The sequence below is a fragment of the Marmota marmota genome, unplaced genomic scaffold, assembly GCF_001458135.2.
Source record: "Marmota marmota marmota unplaced genomic scaffold, marMar, whole genome shotgun sequence".
NCBI lineage: Eukaryota > Metazoa > Chordata > Mammalia > Rodentia > Sciuridae > Marmota > Marmota marmota.
The window spans coordinates 9,879,566-9,900,699 of NW_026000205.1; the positions used below are offsets into that span (position 1 = coordinate 9,879,566).

The window sequence follows — 21,134 nt, forward strand, 5'->3', positions numbered from 1 at the left end:
ATAGTTTAAGGCTTTTCCAAACTGATTATATAAACAGCCTCTGTATGAGATTTTTGGAAATGCAATAAGATTCTGGTAGTGATGGAATATTTCCCACATGAATTAAATATAAATTCTTTATAAAAGATATAAAATTATCTCTTTAGAAAATGATCCAAAATCGGGCTGGGGTTGTGGCTCAGCCATAGAGTGCTCATCTAGCACGTGCGAGGCCCTGGGTTTGATCCTCAGCACCACATAAAAATAAACAAAATAAAGGTATTGTGTAAAACTAAAAAATAAATATTAAAAAAAAAGAAAATGATCAAAATCAATTCTCTCCCAGTGATTCAGGAGGCTGAGGCAGAAGGCAAGTTTGAAGCCAGTCTTAGCAACTTAGTGAAATCCTATCTCAAAATTAAAAAAAAAAAAAAAAGGACTAAAGATAGCTCAATGGCAAAGTATCCCTATTCAATCCCCAGTACAACAAAAAAGGGAAAAAAAGGAATCCATACTCTGATGTCATTCATAGCATTTAACCATGATGTTCCATAATTGATGATGAGCAGATTTTTTTCCTAAATTATCATAGATTGCATGGTGTATTCTTTGATGGGTGCACTGTGTGACCTGTCAAAAGGTCAATATTATACTTCTAGCGTTTCTCTAAAGAAGGAACTAACAGACTGAATTAATTTTTTATGAATAAAGTCTTTTTTATGTTTTAATCTGGGAAAATCTTGTCTCTAAATCTTCATATTCATAGGATTTCTTAAAGGTGTAAATATTCTGGTGTTGAGCAAAATTTAAGACTAAAGGTGTTCCCATAGTCTGTCCATTTACAATGATTCTCACAATTGTGAATTTTCAGCTCTGTAAAGAATGAATGGTGACCAAAGGCCTGGTCAGTTTTCTTACATTCATAGGGTTCTGCATCCGTATGTATTTTCCTATGTTGAGTGAGCTGTGAGCCCCAGATAAAAGGATTTCCCACATTTTTCACTTTTATAAGGTTTCTCACCAGTATGCATTCTCTGATGTTGAATAAGTTGTGAGCCCGAGAAAGGCTTTCTCACATTCTTCACATTCATGTGGTCTCTTTCCAGTAAGGATTTTCTGATGTCAGTTCTGAATCATGAAAAAAAGGTCTTTTTACATTCCTTGCATTCATAATTTCTCTCACTGTATGTTTTCTGATGTCCATTAAACTTGAGCCATGAAGAAAGGTCTTTCACATTCCTAACATTCATGGAGTTTCCTCTCAACATGACTTTTCTCATGGTGAGCAAGATGTGAAGCCCAAATAAAAGTCTTCCCATATCGCTTACATTTATAAGGTTTCCTACCAGTATGAATTCACTGATATCGAGGAAGGTGTGAGCTCCAACTGTAGGGCTTCCTCCCAACATGAACATACTGGTGTTGGGCTAGATTCGCACTATGAATAAAGGCTTTTCCCATTCTTTACATTTATGTGATTTCTCATCAGTATGAATTGTCTGATGTTGAGTTAGGTGTGAGCCACAAGTAAAAGGTTTCCTGCACTCCCTACATTCATAAGGTTTTTCACCAGTGTGAATCCTGGGATGTTTAATGAGATGTGATCTTTGACTAATTGTCTTTCTACAGTGAGTACATTCATAGGGCTTTTCACCTATATGAATTCTGTGATGTCGGGTAAGGTCTGAACCACAACTGAAGGCCTTCCCATATTCTTTACATTTAAAAGATCTCTCCCCAGTATGAATTCTGTTATGACCAGTAAAATTTGAGTTCATTCATTTTCTCACCAGTGTGTAGTATCTGCTGTTAAGTTCTGAATCAGAAAGAAGTGTCTTCCCAGGGGCTAGGGATGTAGCTCAGTTGGTAGAGTGCTTGCCTCACATGCACAAGGCCCAGGATTCAATCCCCAGCACCACACACACGCACACACACACACACACACAAAAGGATTTTATTGTACATCTTAGTTTTATACATTTCATATATGCTTTTAAAGCTTCACTTAACAGTTCAGTGGTTTTCAGGCACAGAACTTAGGATATTGGAGCAAGTCTTTTCCTGGCATATAATGGACATTAACCATGATAGTGGATAGTTTCCTTTTGACCTAGCTGCTTTCTTGATTGAATTTTATTAGAGCAAACAGCTTTAAGACATGTGATACTGCTAAATGGAAACAATGAGATTGAAAATGTTTATAACCTATATTTTCTTAAAGTCTTTAAGATATAAATGATTACTTTTCTCCTAAACTAGGATCATTCAGTGAAAATAATATTGTCCACAAACTATTTGGAACAACTGCCTAAGAACCCACTGTCTTCAGGCCTCACAGAATGAGGTAATGGTTTGATAGATTTCTGTTTGGTATCCCTGGAAAGTGCCTTACTCATATCATAAGCATCCTCATCGGGCTCCCCATTGCTGGCTGAATAGTACTCTAACAACTGTCCTGTACACACTGTAGGCCAACTGCTTGTACATGTTGACTGCAACTTGGTTATACTCTTACAAAGAGATCAACCAAAAAAAATCCACTTCTTCTTTCTGAAATATCCTCTAATAACTCTAAGTTTAGCAGCCAAACCAAGGTGTTGAAATTCAGGGGCATCAGACAGAGCTGTGACATGCCCATGCCATTCTGCCCTGGCTACTGAGCCTTCTGCTTTACCCATAATGTAACCCATTAATTCTCCACCAGGTGCCTCTGCAATGATGAAATACTCTGGCCACTGAACACTGTACTGTAAGTAAAAGGAATCCCACTGTCATATATAAATTAAAATAAAAAAAAAGGAATCCCATAGGTTTCTGTAAGAGGTTCCAAGTTAATGTTGAAATGAAAATGGTTGTCACAGATGAAGGTTGAGGGCATGGTCCTTTCACCACGGCCGCCATCCCAGAAAGCCAGCTTATCTCCTCTTCACAGAATTTCTTACCAGTATAAATTAACTGATGTTGAGCATGGTGAGAGGCAGAATGGAAGGTTTTTTTCACAGTCTTTAAATTCATTCTCTCCTATATTGAGTGTCTGGTGTTAAGTAAAACCTGTGTGCTGGTTCATAGTTGGCATTTTTTCATAAGTCAGTATCACCTGCTGGAAATACTCTTCCTGATTTTCCTTTTGTACTTGAAAGTGACCGTTGCCTTCCCATCACCTAGAACACAAACCTTCAATGCTGTGGTTTCTATAAATCTGCATTATCTCCCATGGGATAATGCTCTTTCAAAAAAGTTAGTTTTTGATAATAACTTCTTGGTCTGACACCTGGTCTGTGTGGCTGGAAGACAAGAAGGTAAACACACACTATTTTACTGTCCAAAAGAAAATTAGATGTCCAGTATAAATATAGAAAGTAAATCCTAAGTTTCACAAGAAGAAAATGATTTTTAAAGTTCACAGATTCTGTGCAATATGAAAAAAAGGCAAGAAATAAGTCAAACTTTTAAAGTGCTAATAAAAGTTTAAAAAAAAGTTTAGTCAGGTGATGAGAGACAAAGTTTTGTTTTGGCCATATTCATCTGAGGAGTTTGATAAATGATTCTCTGGGGCTGAGGTTGTGGCTCAGGAGTAGAGCTGAGCACCACATAAACATAAATAAATAAATGTATTAAAAACTAAAAAATAAATATTAAAATTTTTTTAAAAAAAATGATTGTCTGCATATCTCTTCAATAACAGAATAACAAACTAAAGACTTAAGATTGTGTTTCACTTAGTATGGTATAATGAATTCTTAGCATATGTTAGTTGTTGGAAAATAATTATAGAATAAACACATTATAAGACAAAAAGAGAATGAATGGTACATAGGATGGAGTAGGGGATGCTAGGGACAAAGTAGCACAAATGGAATAATCTAATCATATGATCTATCTTACAGTTTAATCCCTTGCATCTCTATGTAAATTATTATGCATAGTGCTTCCACAAGATAATAGCATTTCCAGGTGCTTAAGCAGTCAAAGAAATATATGAAGGAAGGAATGTGATTAGATCTTTTTATTCTCCATTTGCCATTCTACATGTAAATATTTAACCTTGCTCATTTCTTCTACTCTGTATAGCCAAATCATTTTTTGTCATATAATCCCAACCAAAGTGCTTTATTTATTCTTTATACCATGGTATTGCTTATCCGTTTTATAGTAGCTTTGGTTGTTTTATGCTTTCAAACCTCTTCTGAGATCTTCTATTTCCCTTCTAGTCAAGGCCAAGGAAAGTATTTCAGAAAATAGCTACAAATCCACAAGTAATGTGTGAGACACTATGATGAACATCTTATATAATTCTAAGTTTAAAAATGGGAAGGTTGGGAAATACCATCATCAGTTTAACATATGGAAAGCATATAGTCCAGAATCACCACTCTACCAGGAACTCCATGACACACGGGGTATGTTATATTTACATTGATTGAGTTGGTTTTGGGTGATATTTCAGATAGGAAAATAACTTGAGAAATCTGCCAAAGCAGTATGAATCTGGCAGGAGCTAGAAATTAAGTAGAAGTCTTACTATTTTGAGACTTAATTTTTCTTATGTATTTAGGATTCAGTAAAAGCATCATTTGGTTGTGCTATAATTTTTTTCTTCAGAACTTGGGAATTTTTCCTGGAAACAGAATTTCTTAGGAACTGAGCAAGGATTCAAGCAAAAACCAGATGAGTTAAAAGGCAGTTCAGTCGCAAGATATGAGCAGTATAAATTAACCACAGCAGAAAGATAACAGTCCTCAGTTTGAGACTATTTTAGTTTACTGATGTCACCTTTTGGTGATGGGAAAATTAGTGACCTTGACAAAACTTTTGTTTATTTTCTTATTTTTTAAAAATATTTTTTTTAGTTGTAATACCTTTGTTTATTTTTATGGCGTGCTGGGGATTGAACCCGGTGCTTCATGCATGCTAGACAAGCACTCTACCACTGAGCCACAACTCTGGCCCCTTTTGTTTATTCTCTATATGATTATCAGAGGTTTGTTGAGGAAATTGGGAATAATACACTATTTCTATGAAGCACCTGGAACAGAATAAGTGCTGACTCTAACCCACATCCCATGTGTGAGGTGGGAATGGAGTTCCTCTTGGTGTAATGGGCTGGCTGCAGGGGAAAAGCTAAGAAAGAGTAGCAGAAAGTAAAAAGCAGGGGTGGGACAGGCTAGCCGATCTTAGGAATCGAGCTTCCAAACTAAAAAGAGCAAAATGGAGCCCGCGCTTGCTTTATTTATATCAGGGAATACCAAAGGTTTTCCATGGAATGATCTTTGCCAAATAAGGTAGGAGGTGGGCTGTCCAGTTCCCAATGGGTTATGCCCAACTCTGGAGCTACAAGAAGGGTCTTCCCAGAAGACCCGCGATATAGGTCATGTGCCTTGGGCCATCAGATAGTTACCAAGGATAAACCTAAATCTCCATGGCTCCATACCAAGAGAAGACCCTCAAGTAATTCAAGGCTGGGTCCCTGCACTGAACAGCTAATAAGCAATCATCATCATCATTAGAGAAGTAAATGGAGAATCTAGGGAACTGGACAAACCAGAGCTTGTCTCTTCTGAGGTTGCATTACCCTGGTTGTCTTCTGTTAGCTTTAACCTCTCTTCTGCCTCTTCCTCCTTACTGGCCAGAAATTGTTAACACCTATTATTCTGATTTCAACCATGCAGTCTATTGGGTCTTTTCTTACTGTAGAACCTATTATGCAGATTTGTGGCCATGCTCTTGTCATAGGAAAGAATAAAATTTTCTTAATATTATATACTCTTTGTTAACTCTTCTAAACTAAAATGAAATTTAAAAATCAACTAGAAGAATGTCAGCTAAAAGCATGAATTAATGAATGCAGGAAATACATAGGAAGGAAAAAGTAGGTAATATAGGAAAACTTCAAGAGGTAGTAGATACAATAAAAACAAAACCACAATTTGTTTGAGAATGAAGAAATTAACAAAAATATAAATGAAAAAGAGAAACTTGACCCAAACCATTCATAAAATAATTACCACTAGAAAAAAGAGGAACATTTACCTTTTTGTAACACAAGGGGAAAATCTAGAGCAAAGAAATAGAGAGGTAACTGGAGTAAAGAGAAAATTCTCTTGCAAAAGGCTTTGTGTGTAGATTTCAGGCCTTTATCAGAGATTTTTGGCCAGTGAAGTGATATTCAAGCTGGATATTTCAGAGGTGTTGCTGCCTCATCAAGCAGCTGAGCTGTTATCTACAGTGATGGCTGTCTGATGCCTCTTCAGCCCACACTCACCTGGGCAAGGTCCTCTTACTTCATTCTTCAAAACCATCCAGGAATCTTGGCCTTTTCCTAATAAGAACACATCTGGCTGATAAATGTATAGTCCTTCCCAGAAGATAAAATATTAAAAATGACCACATGAATAAAATTTCCATCTGGAACCTTGGTTATTACAAAAGAAAGATAATGACAGGACAAGAAAAAAGGCACGAAGGATGAGGAAGATGGGTCACCAAGAATGATGAGGACTGCTAATAAAATACAAACCAGAGCTGGGCTTGTGGCTCAGTGGTAGAGTGCTTGCCTAGCATATGTGATGTGAGGCACTGGGTTTGGTTCTCAGCACTACATATAAATAAATAAAATTCCTTCAATAACTAAAAATATTTTTTTTAAAAACCCCAAAAACCATATTCCCAGAAACAGAAGTCAGAAATGCCCCTAGATATTTAAAGATAATCAAAAAATTGAGAGTAATAGAAAGCAGGAATTTCTAGGTTCAAATTCTGAATCTTACCCAGTGAGATGAGGTGGCGTAGTTCTACTCCAATGTTACGTGTCTATACAAATCCCTCTGTCCTTGACACTAGGCACTCCCACTCCTGAAAAAAATTCATTCACATTCTTGAACATCATCAACGGCTAAAAGCACAAATAGAAATATAAATGGTGAAATCTGATGAAACATTTTAGATGGAAAGTGGAAAAGGGCACTCCAGGCAACTGGACATACTAGGAACAAAAAGTGGAGTTGGCAGCCTGTGGTTTGGGAGGAAATGATATATTAGTGTGACTGCAGCTGAGTGCTTTCAGGCTCTCAAAACTCCTATTGCTCAGTCACAAGTTCCTGTGACCTTCATGTAAAACACAAGGCACTAGGATGGCAGCCCAGAGTAGTACACATGCATCATAGGAGTCCTTTGTGATGTCACTGAGAGGTTGCAGCGTGGCTGCAATCATTACCTCCAGATTTATAACATGAAGAAAGTTGGGGCTTTTGTGGGCTGTTCATTTCTTTGTGCTGTGTAAGCTTTTAGTTGAATTTTCCATCCTTTTAAATTGGAAGAATGCTTTATAGGTATGCTCCTTCACTGCTCTTTTCTATGGACAATGTGTAGGGACTTTGGTGGTTAAACAGCTAACAATCGGTACATATTTTCTTGATATTTATGTCTCTCTGATTTCCTGGCAACATGTCAGATTTCTTTGAATTCTCTAACTAAAAGTATCAGAAAGTGTCTTATACTGAAATGAATGCCAGCCAATGCTTTAGATAATGTGGGGTTGGGGTTGGGGTTGTGGCTCAGTGGTAGAGCACTTGCCTAGCATATGTGAGTCATTGTGTGCTTATCCTCAGCATCACATAAAAATAAATAAGGTGCTGTGCCCATCTAAAACTAAAAAAAACTTTAAAAAAACACTGAAGAAAAAATCAAAGACACTAGAAGATGGAAAAGTCCCATGATCATGAACCAACAGAATTAGGTATAAACTTAAAGGAAATAAAGTCAGCCTACAAAAGAGATATCTGCATACCTATTTTTATTGTGGCAATATTTACAGTAGCCAAGTTACGGAATCAGCTTAGGTGCCTGTTAACAGATGAATGAATAAAGAAATTATGGTGTGTATGTATATATATATATATACATATATTTACAGGAAAACTATAAAACTGAAGGTAATCAAGTAAGCAAAATGTCAGATGTAGAAATGAAGTGTATCATGTTTTCTTTCATATGTGGTAACTAAAAGATTAAAAAAAACATGAACTGAAAATAGAAGAGGGACTATTAGCACAGGGGAACGAATAAACACAAGAGAAGGTAGTGTGGAGGGTATATCCAATGAAAACACAATATATATGTGCATAGAAATGTCACGGAAACCCATTAATTTGAACCATTATAATGAGTTAATGTTTATGATGATGATGGTGATAATAATAATAAATATAGCTCTGTATATTTAAGGAATATAAAGTGGGAGAAAAAATAGATGGTGGATATATTAAACAGGGATCAGATAATGAAAAATAGGCTCTCAAGTTTGGGCTTCTTCTCAGAAGTAATGAGAAATCATTCTGCATTTTTAAAGTCAGGTTAATAATGTTTCCAAAGAGATAACATTGGTGTAAGAGGAAAGACTATACTCAGTTTGAGGGGTTTGTCAAAATTTCATTTGTAAGGCATGTAGTATGAGCTGGGCCAAGGAAAATTTCAGTGTCATAATAGAACTTCATGTACTTTGCAAGAAAAGCGAGGAGCTGGATAACAAACTGGACTGAAATATACTTCTATTTCGAAAGCAGAGAGGACTTGAGAAAGAACCTGTGTGGATGCCATAGTAAGGTTACAGAGAAAACAAGAAATATTTATTGCCATAAAGAGTTGCCATTTCTGTAAAGAGGAATGGTATAAAAAGAGGTAGTAAGGGCTGGGGCTGGGGCTCAGCAGTAGCGCACTTGCCTGGCATGTGTGAGGCACTGGGTTTGACTCTTAGACCTTTATTTTATTTATTTATATGTGGTGCTATCAACAACTAAAAAAATATTTAAAAAATAGGTAGTAAAAGGAGACATGGAGACATGAGGGCAAGTCAAGGTGATTAAAGAAATAGTGAACAATTCAATGGTTATCAGTGTATTTATAAAAATATGCAAACATTCAAGTTAATTTCATGCATGCTAGGCAAGCGCTCTACCACTGAGCCACAACCACAGCCCTGATTTCTCCTTTTTATTTTATTTACATGATTCATTACATTAATTGATTTGGGGATGTTGAGGCAAACTTGCGTTCCTGGGATATATCTGACACTGTATCATGTTGGATAAGTCATTTCATATGTTATGGGGTTTGGTTTGCTTGAGTATTTTGTTGAGAATTTTTGCACCCTTATTCTTACAAGATATACTTACAGGAAAATTATAGAACTGAGTCATTGAGTGCTTATCCTCAGCATCACATAAAGTTCTGGTATGTAGGTAGTCTTATTAACTGGCTCAGCCTTTGTGGAAAACTAACAGTAGCTGCTTATGAAGATTCATATACTGTATGACCCATCAGTTGCTCTCCTAGGAATATACCCAGCAGAAATGCAAGAAGCCTTGTAACATCACTATTTATGAGAGCCTAGAGAAGGAAACAATGTCTATCAGAGTAAAATGACCAGGCACAGTGGTGCACACTTGTAATCCCAGCCGCTTGAGAGGTTGAGGCAGGAGGATCTTGAGTTCAAAGCCAGCCTCAGCAAAAGCAAGTTGCTAAGCAACTCAGTGAGACTCTGTCTCTAAATAAAATATAAAATAGGCCTGGAGATGTGGCTTAGTAGTCAAGTGTCCCTGGTACACTCCCCCCACCACCGAAAAAAGTAAAATGGACACATACAAGTGGTGTATTCATGCACTGGAACACTATTTAATACAAATGAACTTTCTGCATACAACAATATGGATGGCTCTTAAAAACATGATATTGAACAAAAGAACCAACACAGTTGGGTACTCACAGTGTATGATTCCTTATACAGATCAGTTCAAAAAGAGACAAAGCTGATGTATGGTGGTTACTTTGGTGGAGCTACTGGTTGAACAAAAACTCCAAAGGGACTTCTAGGTTGCAGGTATTACTGGACCTGGGTACTTATATTGCTGTTCCCTTTGTGTTCTTTCACTTAAGTCATACAGTTCTAATTCTAGTGGTTGTTTGATTGCATTATCATGTACAGACTTGCCTATAAACACGGTAAGCTCTAATAAAATTTACTTGGGAAGAAATATATAATAGGCAAATAAACAAAGATAAGCAGGGGTTATAATCTTGAAGATGCTAAATACCATAGCCTACAGTTCACAATAACATAGCAATTATAAGTATATGCCTATTAACAAAGCTACAACTTTCCCGCCGAGGCTGTAGTTCAGTGGTAGATACCTTGCCTGGCTTGCACAAGGCCCTAAGTTAGATAGAGACATCAACACCACAAAAACAAAGAACAACAAATACAAATTTAAAAAGCTGCACTTCTCCTAAAGCAAAAATTACAGGTTATGTAAGAAATAAAATTTTCAGGCTGGAGCAGAAATGGAAGAAAGTGATAGACTATAGATGGGAGTTAGAAGAATTCTAGAATGAGAGAAAAAAATAGGCAAAAAATATAGCACACTTATATCCCCAGCGATTCTGGAGGATGAGACAGGAGGATTTTAAGTTTGATGCTAGCTTGGGCAACTTAGCAAGCAAGACCCTGCCTCATAAAACAGAAAACTCCCAAAGAACTCCTAAGTACCAACAATGTAGCTCAGCAGTAGAGTGCCCTTGGGTTCAATCTCCAGTACTGGCCCCTACATAAAAAGAAACAATTTCATTAATCAGAGAATTTTAATACACAATCTAATATAAATCAGGTACAAAATAATAAATAACTACAGACTGGCTTTATATTATATCACAACGAAAAAGTCAATTCCAAAAGTAAAAAAATGTCACAGTGCGGCAAAATCATATTGCCTATGTCCTTTATCTGAAGTGGTCATTGATTTCCCCTCCTGTCACAGGGTCAAGACTCCTTTCCAGTACTGAGGCTAAGGCACTATACCAGTATATTAGTTTTCAACTGCTACTGCAACAGGTGTCTATAAATGTGGTGGTGCCTTAGGCTAAAAGCAAGGTGGTCTTGGCAGGACCATGTTCCTCAATGCTCTAGGAAGAATTTGTTTCCTTATGTTTGCCAACTTTTTGGAGGTCACCAATATTGCTTGATTTGTGGCCCAGTTCCTCTGTGAAGCCAGCAGAGTTACATCTCTATTTTTCTGTGGTCACACCTTCCTCTGACTATAAAGTCATCCAGGAAAGATTCATTGACCTATACAATCATATTGGGCCCAATTAGTTAATCTAGGATATTTCCCCATTCAAGGCTCCTACTCCATCTGCAAAGTCCTTTTGCCATATGAGGTAACATATTAGGAATTAGGAAGGGGACATCTTTGGCAGGGCCATAATTCTGCCAGCTCTGAGGCTGGGCTCATCACAGAAATCTTGCACCAGACATGTTAAAAAGGCAAGAAGGGCAAGGTTAAGGAGTACAGCAACTGTCTATTTTAGTACAATAGTCTTTGGGGTTTGGGGGGCTGTTATAGCCAATAGGTAGAGTAAGGAGTCAGGTAACCTTATGTTTTTCATGGATGGAGAAGATTCTTGCTAAAGTGGCTTAGTAAGATTCTTATTGAAGTGAAGTTGACAGGCTAAGGAAGAAACCTAGCTAATAAAGAAGGCTCAGAGGAGCCTGATTAGAGTTTGGTTTAGGGAGTCCTTGTCTATTGAGAATCATGGAAAGCTCTGATGAGCAGTTTCACTGAAGCAGTTTTGGTTTGGTCAGTTGTCTGTACCATTGGACTGTGGTCAGGCTGTACTTACTGGACTCTACTTCTCAGAGGCCTCTAGGCCCAATTCCCCCTCCTTGAGCCTCTTCTGAGGACTGGATGGTCTTTTCCAAAGAAATTGGGGAACAACTTCAGGACTTTGTGAGACCAGGTTTGACTCGTTTGGACTTGAATGGAGTGGAGCTGATTCGGTTATAGGAGGCTTAATGAGAGGTGCCTATGGACTCTGCAGTTGTGACTGGTTGTGAGGTTGTGTGTGTGTGTCCTGTTGTGTTTAGGTTTGGGGTGCCTGCGATGTTTGTGTCTCCTCGGTGTGAGTGAGTTTCTAACTTTTTGTCCTTATTGCGACTGACTGTAGAAGTGGGGCACCTTGGTCGCTCCAGCAATAGATCTGTCAGCTCAGGGAGAGTTCTGGACAGAATCTGTCAATGTCTCTGCTTTTATCTGATGCCCAAATTAAGTAGCACACCATAGACTTCTTTGACTAAACTCCGAATGTGCGGGGCTGTCAGAACTGAGCCAGGGTGACCTCTGAAATGGTATGGTGGCCCCACAAAAGAACCTATTGTTTCCTTCTGCAGCTCTGCCCTGCTTGGATAGAAGCCTCCTTCTTGGATAGAGAGGAATCATGGCTGTTGAACATCCACAAAGCATCTGCAAGGTAGCTTGTCATTTCCTCTTGTTTTCTGAAGTCACTTACATGACTTCCTTTCCTTCTCTTGAAAGTTGTTCCACATCCAGTGACCTGATTCCTCCAGTTTCCTTTTTGAGAAACTATGATGGCAACAGACCCCAATCCTTGATTCCCACCACTTGATTTTCCCTTATTAATTTCTCAACTAGTTTTATAAATTAGTTGTAGATGGGCACAATATTTTATTTATTTATCTTTATGTGGTGCTGAGGATCGAACCCAGGGCTTCTTATGTGCTAGTCAAGTTCTTTACCATTGAGCTACAACCCCAGCCCTATCAGCTAGTTTTAATTTTTCTTTGAGTTGTCTTTTTATTTAAAAAGTATTTTCTGTCTTGTTAAAAAATTAAAATTAATATGACTAAGTAATTTCAAAAGTACAAACATCCCCAGTGAAGATAACCTGAATTCCCTATTGAGACCAGTGCTAATTTTTTGACATTTCCTTCCCAGTATATTTTATGTGCATGCATAAATTATAATTTTTTAATCTTTTTCTTTTTGGGTGCTTGATATGAAGCCCATATTTTCATTCATGCTTGGAAAGTGCTTTAATGCTAAGCTAAACACCAGCTCTAATATATAATTTTTAAAACTTGAATTCATATAGCATTTTACATGTAGCACATTCTACCTTTTCACATAGAATCATATTCAATTATTTTTCCACTTAGCCTAATTTCAGAAATACTTTTAGAGAGGCATAATATTTATTTGGATACTTTTGGTTTATTTTCTTCAAAATTAGATCTAGAAATGGCTTAAAACAACCATTGGTGTATATAGTTTAACAAATAATTATAAAACACACACGTAAGGGCTATAGTGTTCAAGAAATAGAGCTGAAAATGCCCCTAATTTACTCTCCTACAGAACCACAAACAATAAGTTTAAATTAATGATAATCATATGACCATTTCTTTGCTTTTTTTCTTTCTTTTTTTTTTTTTTTGGTTACCAGGGATTGAACCCAGGGCACTTAACCTCTGAGCCACATCTGTAGTCTTTTTTATTTAATGTATTTAAAAATTTTGAGACAGGGTCTCACTAAGTTGCTTAGGATTTTGCTAAGTTGTTAAGGCTGGCCCCAAACTTGTAATCTTCCTGCCATAGCCTTCTGAGTCTCTGGGATAACAGAACTGCATCACATCTAGTTTCTTAGCCTTTTATTAGAGCTTTGGTACTTATCAATACATGAAGTCCCAAACCATACAGATTTATTTTTCGTCTATTCTACAAGTAGACATGTCTATTGTACAAGTATATATTTTTTGTGTCTTTGTTTATAACACATTAAAATTATACTTCATTTTTTCCATTGCCTTATATGTGCTATCCTATATATTTAAAATAAACTATAGTGTAATTTACTTTTCTTTTCTCCTTTTACTGAATATGTGACTTCCCCTTTTTAGCTATTAACAAGTCATGTGATTATGAACCTTTTGGCACATATTTTGGATACACCAGTGCGTACATCTACATACTTAGGATATAACTAGGATTAAATTATTGATAGGGTTTGTGGGCCTTTGATTTTACCAGGCAATGCTAAACACTTCTCTTACAATATTGTGTAAGTTTCTACTTGTATCAACAGTTTACAGGGAGTCCTTTTGCTCCATATATATGTTAGTTCTTGGCCTTGTTATACTTTTCTATTTTTTGCCAATTTTGTGTCTAATATTTTCATATTTAACTTATATTTCCTTTATTATTAGTGCAGTTGAATACCAGTTCTTGGATATTAGAAAGTCCTCTTTTCTAAAATGCTTGTGGAAATATTTTGCCAGATTTTAGGTGGGTTGTTTTTCTGTAATATGCAGTAGTTAATATACATATATGTAGATACATACATACGTGTATAACTTCTGTATATTAGTCATTTGATAGTTATACATATGACAAATTTTTTCCCACTCTGGCTCAGTTTTTCACTTTTTGTTCCTTCCTTCCTTCCTTCCTTCCTTCCTCCCTTCCTCCCTTCCTTCCTTCCTTCCTTTCCATTGAATCCAAGGCCTACTGCATGTTTATTACTACCATGAGCTATATCTCCAGTCCTATTTTTGTTATTTTAAATTGAGACAGGGTCTTCTTACATTGTCCACGCAGTACTTGAACTTGGGATTTTCCACGTAGCTGGGATTTTTCAGGTATGTGCCACTGCACTCAGCCCAGTTTTTATTCTTTATATCATTTTGTTGAAATTCTGGATTTGGATGTAATAAAGTCTTTTCCTATGATTAATACTTAAGAAATGTCCTTGTACCTTGAGATACTGAGATTTTCTTCTGTATTCTCTTCTAAAAGTCTTCTAGTTATTAACATTTAGGTCATTATACTATCTGAACTAATTTTTTTAGGGGAGGATTCTGTTTTATTCTTTTCCCCACATGGCAATTCAGTTGTTTCAGAATCATTTATCAGAAAGTATATCTTTTCTTCACTTGTATGCATTACCACTTTAGCAAAGAATCAAGTGATCATTGTTTCCAAGTTTGTTTTCAATTTTATATTCTGTGCCATTCATTATTTATCTCTCCTTCAGTAATAAAGCATACTATCTTTTTCACTGTCAATTTATATTTGGAGAAAGTTCTTTCACCTTTTTTTTTTGTTGTTGTTGTTGTTTGTTTGTTTTTAACCAGGGATTGCACGCAACCACTGAACCACATCCCCAGCCATTTTTTTTGCATTTTATTTAGCAACAGGGTTCCACTGAGTTGTTTAGGGCCTTGCTAGGTTGCTGAGGCTGGCTTTGAACTTGCAGTCCTCCTGCCTCAGCCTCCCAAACTGCTGGGATTACAGGCATGTGCCCCCTAAGCCCAGCTCTTTTTACCTCTTGTTCCTCAACAATGTCTTAGCTATTTTGTTTTCCTTCAGATAGTTATCAGTTAACATCATAATTTTAACCTGAGTATTTGATAATAAATAACTATGCTAATTTTCCCTTCTTTTGCTCCTTCTCTTCCTCTTTTTCCTCATTCAAGAAAAGCAGATTTAATAAACTAAAATGACTATGCTAACTTGAACTCAGCAAAGTTGTAAGAAAAAAGTCTTGAAAATTCACCTGCTGATGATGTCCCCACAAAGTGTGAGTTTCATTTTCATGCACCATGTTCTTTCCCCAGAATGCTGAAGTTCAGTTTGGAATTGAGCAGAAACATAGCATACAGTTTTTCTCAGTTCAGTCCTAAGTGTTGGACTTTTGAGGCAACAGGTTGCTGGTGAAAATACCTGGGGAAATACAAAAATGTGGGTGAATAGTTCTTTGAATATTGCCTCCTTCTACTTCTATCTTTTCCACATCTTTATGTATGAGTTTGAAAATTTTCTCATGTTCTTAGCCTCCTCAAATACACTTTGGAAAGTGGAAGATGTGAACAAATTAGTTATAGATTTAGATACAGATGTAGATATTTGTTGTCTGATATTTTGTGTTTTAATAACATTTGGTCTAAGTCCATTCTGTGTGGTATCTTTTCCCATTCTCCCTTATTACACTTTTTTTATACTCTTTTCTCCCCTTCCACCCCTTACCCCCACCATGTTCTATTACTTTCTGCCTATACAGATTTGCCATCTATTCCTAATAACATTTTAATTCAAATTTTGAATTCACTGTAAAAATAAACAAATCAGATTATTTAATCGTTGTAGTTTAAATAGTTTGAAATATGGTATAAAGACCTAGGGCTCTATTATCAGAAAAAAGTTTCTTCTGATCTCATCTATACACCTGAGAACTTTTTAACCTGTGAATGAGAGAATACTTTTTTCTCAGTGTTGTTGATATTGAAATAACATGTGTGTATAGAACACTTGATGCATACCAGGTATTTGATAACTACTATCTCCCTTTCTTCATTACTGCCTCTTTGTGAGACTGCTATAGCACTTAAAGTATATAGCATTTAACTAGATGCATTTTGTTTTCCCTAAAGTATCTTACAGTAAAACCAGGATGATGTCTTTCAGTTATATTATACATAGCTTTACAATCCATTTGCAAAGTTTTCCTATTTACTAGGAATCTAATTCTCATTTACCTACTATGATTCTAATATAATATACTCAAAATGACTTATTTTCTTTTCCCTTACTTGGCACTGCCTTCTACATGATATATCATTAAAATAATTTGCATTAAACATTTGAATTTTTTGCAGTTCTTTGATTTATGTCTTGTTGCTTCTACCTAATACTATGTTCAGGTGTTTTTTTTTTTTTAACTCTTTCAATAACAGATCAAATGGCACTTCTTTTCTGAAGATTGCTGTAGTCTTTGTTTCTTTCATTACAACAAAATATCTCTATTATAAATATTTTGGAAAACAGAGAAATATAAGGAAAAACCAATAGTCCTCTATAACCCTATATATTAGAGATGGGTCACCATATGATTCTAATATGCTGTTACATGTGAGAACTAATGACTTGAGCTTATGTGAGGTGACAAGAGAAATATTAAGGTTTGGAATGGTTTCAACATTTAGAATTTTAAAGACTATTGATTCTAATGTGCAATCAGGAATGAAAATCACTGGCTTAGACAAATCATGATTCGTTTTCTTGAGCTGAACATAATAGCTGTGAAAGAAAATCAATAGTTTTGTAACAAGGAAGTAACAAAAAGTGTAGTTTGGGAAAGGTAATCAACAATATCTGACACACTTGTGTTCTTGCTAGCAATTAACATTATGAAAATATCATTGGTCATTTTAGTGGCTTTGGAAGAGAGAAAACTAAAGGATATGGTACATACACACCATATTTAATCAGTCTTTTTTTTTTTTCTTTTCAAAAGCTATCTTTGGGCTTTGTAAACCTTGCATTTTTTTAATCTGAATTTTTATTTGATATTCTTTTATTGAGAAACTGAGTTTAAGTGGGTTTTCCTTTTCTCCTTTTTAGGCATTTAATTCTGTTAATTATTTTTTTATTTGGCATTTTCCCTGGGTTCAGTCTTTGATATGTTGGTTTCTTTTTACTCCATTTCTGGGTGATTTGTATTTCTTTTATATTTTATATTTAATGTGAGAATCATTTAGAAATATGTTTGAAAGAAAACTGGCATAGAACTGATCACACAGGCACACCAAGGACTGAGGCAGAAAGCAGATGTATTGTCAGGCACCCAACAGGCTGGTCTGCCCAGAGAGAGCAGCCAGCTGGAAAGAGCAGCAGCAGTCCCCTTGAGCATTACTTTTTATAGGCCAGGATCATGACTGGGTTTAGTCCTTGTGACTGGCATAGCAAGCATCACCTGATTTCACAGAAGGCAAGTTTCTATTTCTTGGGAACAGAGATGGGCAAGTCTTTATCTTTCAAGGAGAATAAGACTAGTATTCATAAAGTTGGGGTGGGGAAAGGAAGATGGCTGTAGTCATGCCAACAGTGTTTTATTTTGGATACTTACATTTTTAACTTTAAACTTGCATGAGTTTTAAGTAGACTGTTAAGTATACTTAACAGTATACTTCTTACTCATATTACCCATTGTTGTATTTTCACCAAATGGCCTTATCACTGCTGCCTGCATCTCTTCTTTTTCTTTTTATGTATATATTTTGCCCCCTTTACCACCTCAGTGTGTTATTTTCTAAGAATAAGTGTACATGTGACCATGGTAGGTTATTAATATAAGAAACTTTAACAAAGAAAACATTTGGCATTTGGTTTTTTTGAGGGGGATTGGTTAACTTCACTTAGCATTATCTTCTCCAACACCATCCATTTACCTGGAAATGCCATGATTTTATTCTTTTTTATTGCTGTGTAAAATTCCATTGTGTATATATGCCACATTTTTTTAATCCATTTACCTACTGAATGGCATCTAGGTTGGCTCCACAGTGTAGCTGTTGTGAATTGTGCTGCTATAAACATTGATGTGGCTGTATCCCTGTAGTATGCTGATTTTAACTCCTTTGGGTATAGACTGGGTCAAATGGTGGTTCCATTCCCAGATTTCCAAGGAATCTCCATACTGCTTTCTATAATAGCTACACCAATTTGCAGTCCTACCAGCAATGTATGAGTGTATGTTTTCCCCCACATCCTCGTCAACACTTATTGTTGTTTGTCTTCATAATAGCTGCCATTCTGACTGGAGTGAGATGATATCTTAGAGTAGTTTTGATTTGCGTTTCTCTAATTGCTAGAGATGATGAACATTTTTTCATATATTTGTTGGTTGATTGTATATCCTCTTCTGAGAAGTGTCTGTTCAGGTCCCTGGCCCATTTATTGATTGGGTTATTTGGGTTTTTTTGGTGCTTAGCTTTTTTAGTTCTTTATATCCTAGAGATTAGTGCTCTATCTGATGTGTGAGGGATAAAAATTAGCTCCCAGGATGTAGGCTCTTCAATAAAATAGAAGACACTGAAGGCATTTCTCTTATCTTTGATCACTTTTACATTTTTGAAGAGGATAAACTGACATTTTGTAAAATGTCCCTTCATTTGGATTTGTTTTTTGATTCCCATGCTTACTTTCAGGTTATGAATTCTGTGGCAGGACTACTACAAAAGTGATAGTGTGTCCTCAGTGCTTTCCATCAGAAGAGACATGACATTGACTTTGTCCCATTATTTGGAGATGTTAACTTTCATAATTGATTATGGTGATGTCTGTCATATTTCATTACTATAAAATTAGTAATTGTATGTAATTGATAGATATTTTGTGAGGAGATGGTTTGAAAATAGAAATAATTTCTCACTAAACTTTCACCCACTAGTTTTGACATCCATTTATATTGAAAGATCTACATTAGTATGATGTTTTCAAAGTAGAAGTTTCTTTGTTTTTTTAAAACCTCCATTATATTGTCAATATTAACTAGTTGGCATTATAATACAAAGAAGAGCTTTCCCTTCTTCCCTATTTATTTGTTCATTTACTAATATCAGTATGAATTCACAGATTTTTATTCACTGGGTTATAATCTATTATTTTTATTTTCATACTCTGATATCCCTAGATTTGGCCAGTGAGAGCCTATTAAGGCTCCTGTGTCCTTTAATTTCTGTTATTTGAACATCCTTACCTCCTAGCATGCCAATATGTTCAATTCAAAGAACTAATCTCTTTGCTCTAACTTGGAATAATCTGTGTCCCTAGAAAGCAGTTTCCTTATAATGAAGTATATTTAGAAACCAAGATATGGCTAATAGGACTATAGCTTTCATTTTAATCTTTACCTGTTCCATCTTTATATCTTCCTTCACCAGTAGATAAAAACCTGGCTCCAGTTATCATTATCTTTACCAATTTGTTCAATTCTATAATATACAAGAATGTAGTTTTTGAGTGCTAATCTGTACTATAGTAAAAACCAAAATACTGAGTAAATCTCACTATTTATTTATGCTTCTCTATTTTTAGACAAGGTGCCTAGCTAAGATACATTTGAATTTACTTCGATAATTTTTTCCCAAAGAAGTTATGATATTAGTTTACGTTTGACTATTTTTATTCCTTCATTATTATTCATTTGATTGCATAAGTTCATAAATCATTAACATGGTTCTTAAAAGTTGAAACTACACAAAAAGCAACATTACTATGCTCCCAAACCCTTATTTTGGTGTGTGTTATGGGGAGAATTGTGTCTCCCAAAATTCATATGTTGAAGGATTAAACCCCAGTACTTCAGAGTGTGACTGTATTTGGAAAACAGGGTGGTTATGTTAAAGAGATGGTGATGTTAAAATGAGGCCATTGGTATGAACCTTCATCCAGCCTGACTGGTACCCTTACAAGAGGAAATTTGGACACACAGAAATACACCAGGGATACTCACATTCAGAGGAAAGACTGTATGGGCATGCAGAAAGAAAGTGCCCCTCTGCAAGCCAAGAGAAGCCTCAGCGTCTAGGGTTTTCAATAGTGTCCGTTTCATCTGGGTTCCAACCAAATGTCCCAGTTTCACATTAGGAAATTTATATTTGAGGTAAGCAACATTCTTTCTTCAAATATATTTTCAACTATTTTTTTTCTCAGACCTTCTGGGACTCTGATATGGAAGTTAGAGCTTGTAATTGTCCCTAAAGTGCAAAGGCTTCATTTAAATTTTTTTCAATTTATTTTTCATATCTAGAATGGGTAATTTGTGTTGATGTGTATTTACCATTTCTGTATTTACCATGGAGCACAACTTCTCAAACTTCTGGCTGTACATAGTGCAGAGATATTTCTGAATAAAGTATCCCTCTCTGAATTTGTTTCTTTTCTTAGTTCTCTTAAGTGTCTTTAATTTTCATATTTATTATTTAATGGATGCATTGTGAGGGTAGCCCAGGACCTTTATTGTGCTAGGTAAGCACTCTATTACTGAGCCACACTCAGCCTGTGAATAAATATTCTATCTCCCCACTTGCCCCTCCTCCATCTTGATATGTTGTTCAGGGTATCCTTGAACTCCTGGGCTCAAGCAGTCCTTCTGTCATACCCTCCTGTGGGTGTGGGCCTACTGAGCACACCTCTGTTTCAGCTTCCAGTTCAAAAGAATGGTAGAAATGGATGTTATTCCTAGGACTAACATGAATTTCCTTCAAACAAGCTAATGTGGATACTACTGCTGCTGAATGCCCAACCAGCAAAAGCTAAACAGAAGAGTGATGTTAGTGATGTTGCCATTACTATCCATCATTGAGGAACTTACTGGCTGTCCACCCCCCCCCCCCATTTTTTTGCCCTTTCCTTTTCAACCTTTTAGTAGTACTGACGGATTCGTAGCCAGGTGCTTCACCACTGATCTACCTGTCCACAACCCTTTTTACATTTTGAGACAAGCTTCTAGTCTTAAGTTGCCAAGACTGG

At 36.1% G+C, this 21,134-nt stretch overlaps 1 long non-coding RNA gene and 1 pseudogene across 2 annotated transcripts in view; one reads left to right on the forward strand and one right to left on the reverse strand.

Annotated features, from left to right (window-relative positions):
• The window catches only part of LOC125612629, a 55,960-nt gene that overhangs the window by 19,327 nt on the left and 15,499 nt on the right, over positions 1-21,134 (forward strand). Inside the window, exon 6 of one of the 2 annotated variants that reach the window (XR_007343116.1) lies at positions 2,239-3,647. The exons of the other annotated variant lie outside the window; for it this stretch is intronic. This is a non-coding gene — a long non-coding RNA (uncharacterized LOC125612629). Of the gene's footprint in view, positions 1-2,238; positions 3,648-21,134 lie in introns of those variants that run through there. 2 annotated transcript variants of the gene reach the window in all.
• The window catches only part of LOC107151762, a 59,447-nt pseudogene that overhangs the window by 2,903 nt on the left and 35,410 nt on the right, over positions 1-21,134 (reverse strand).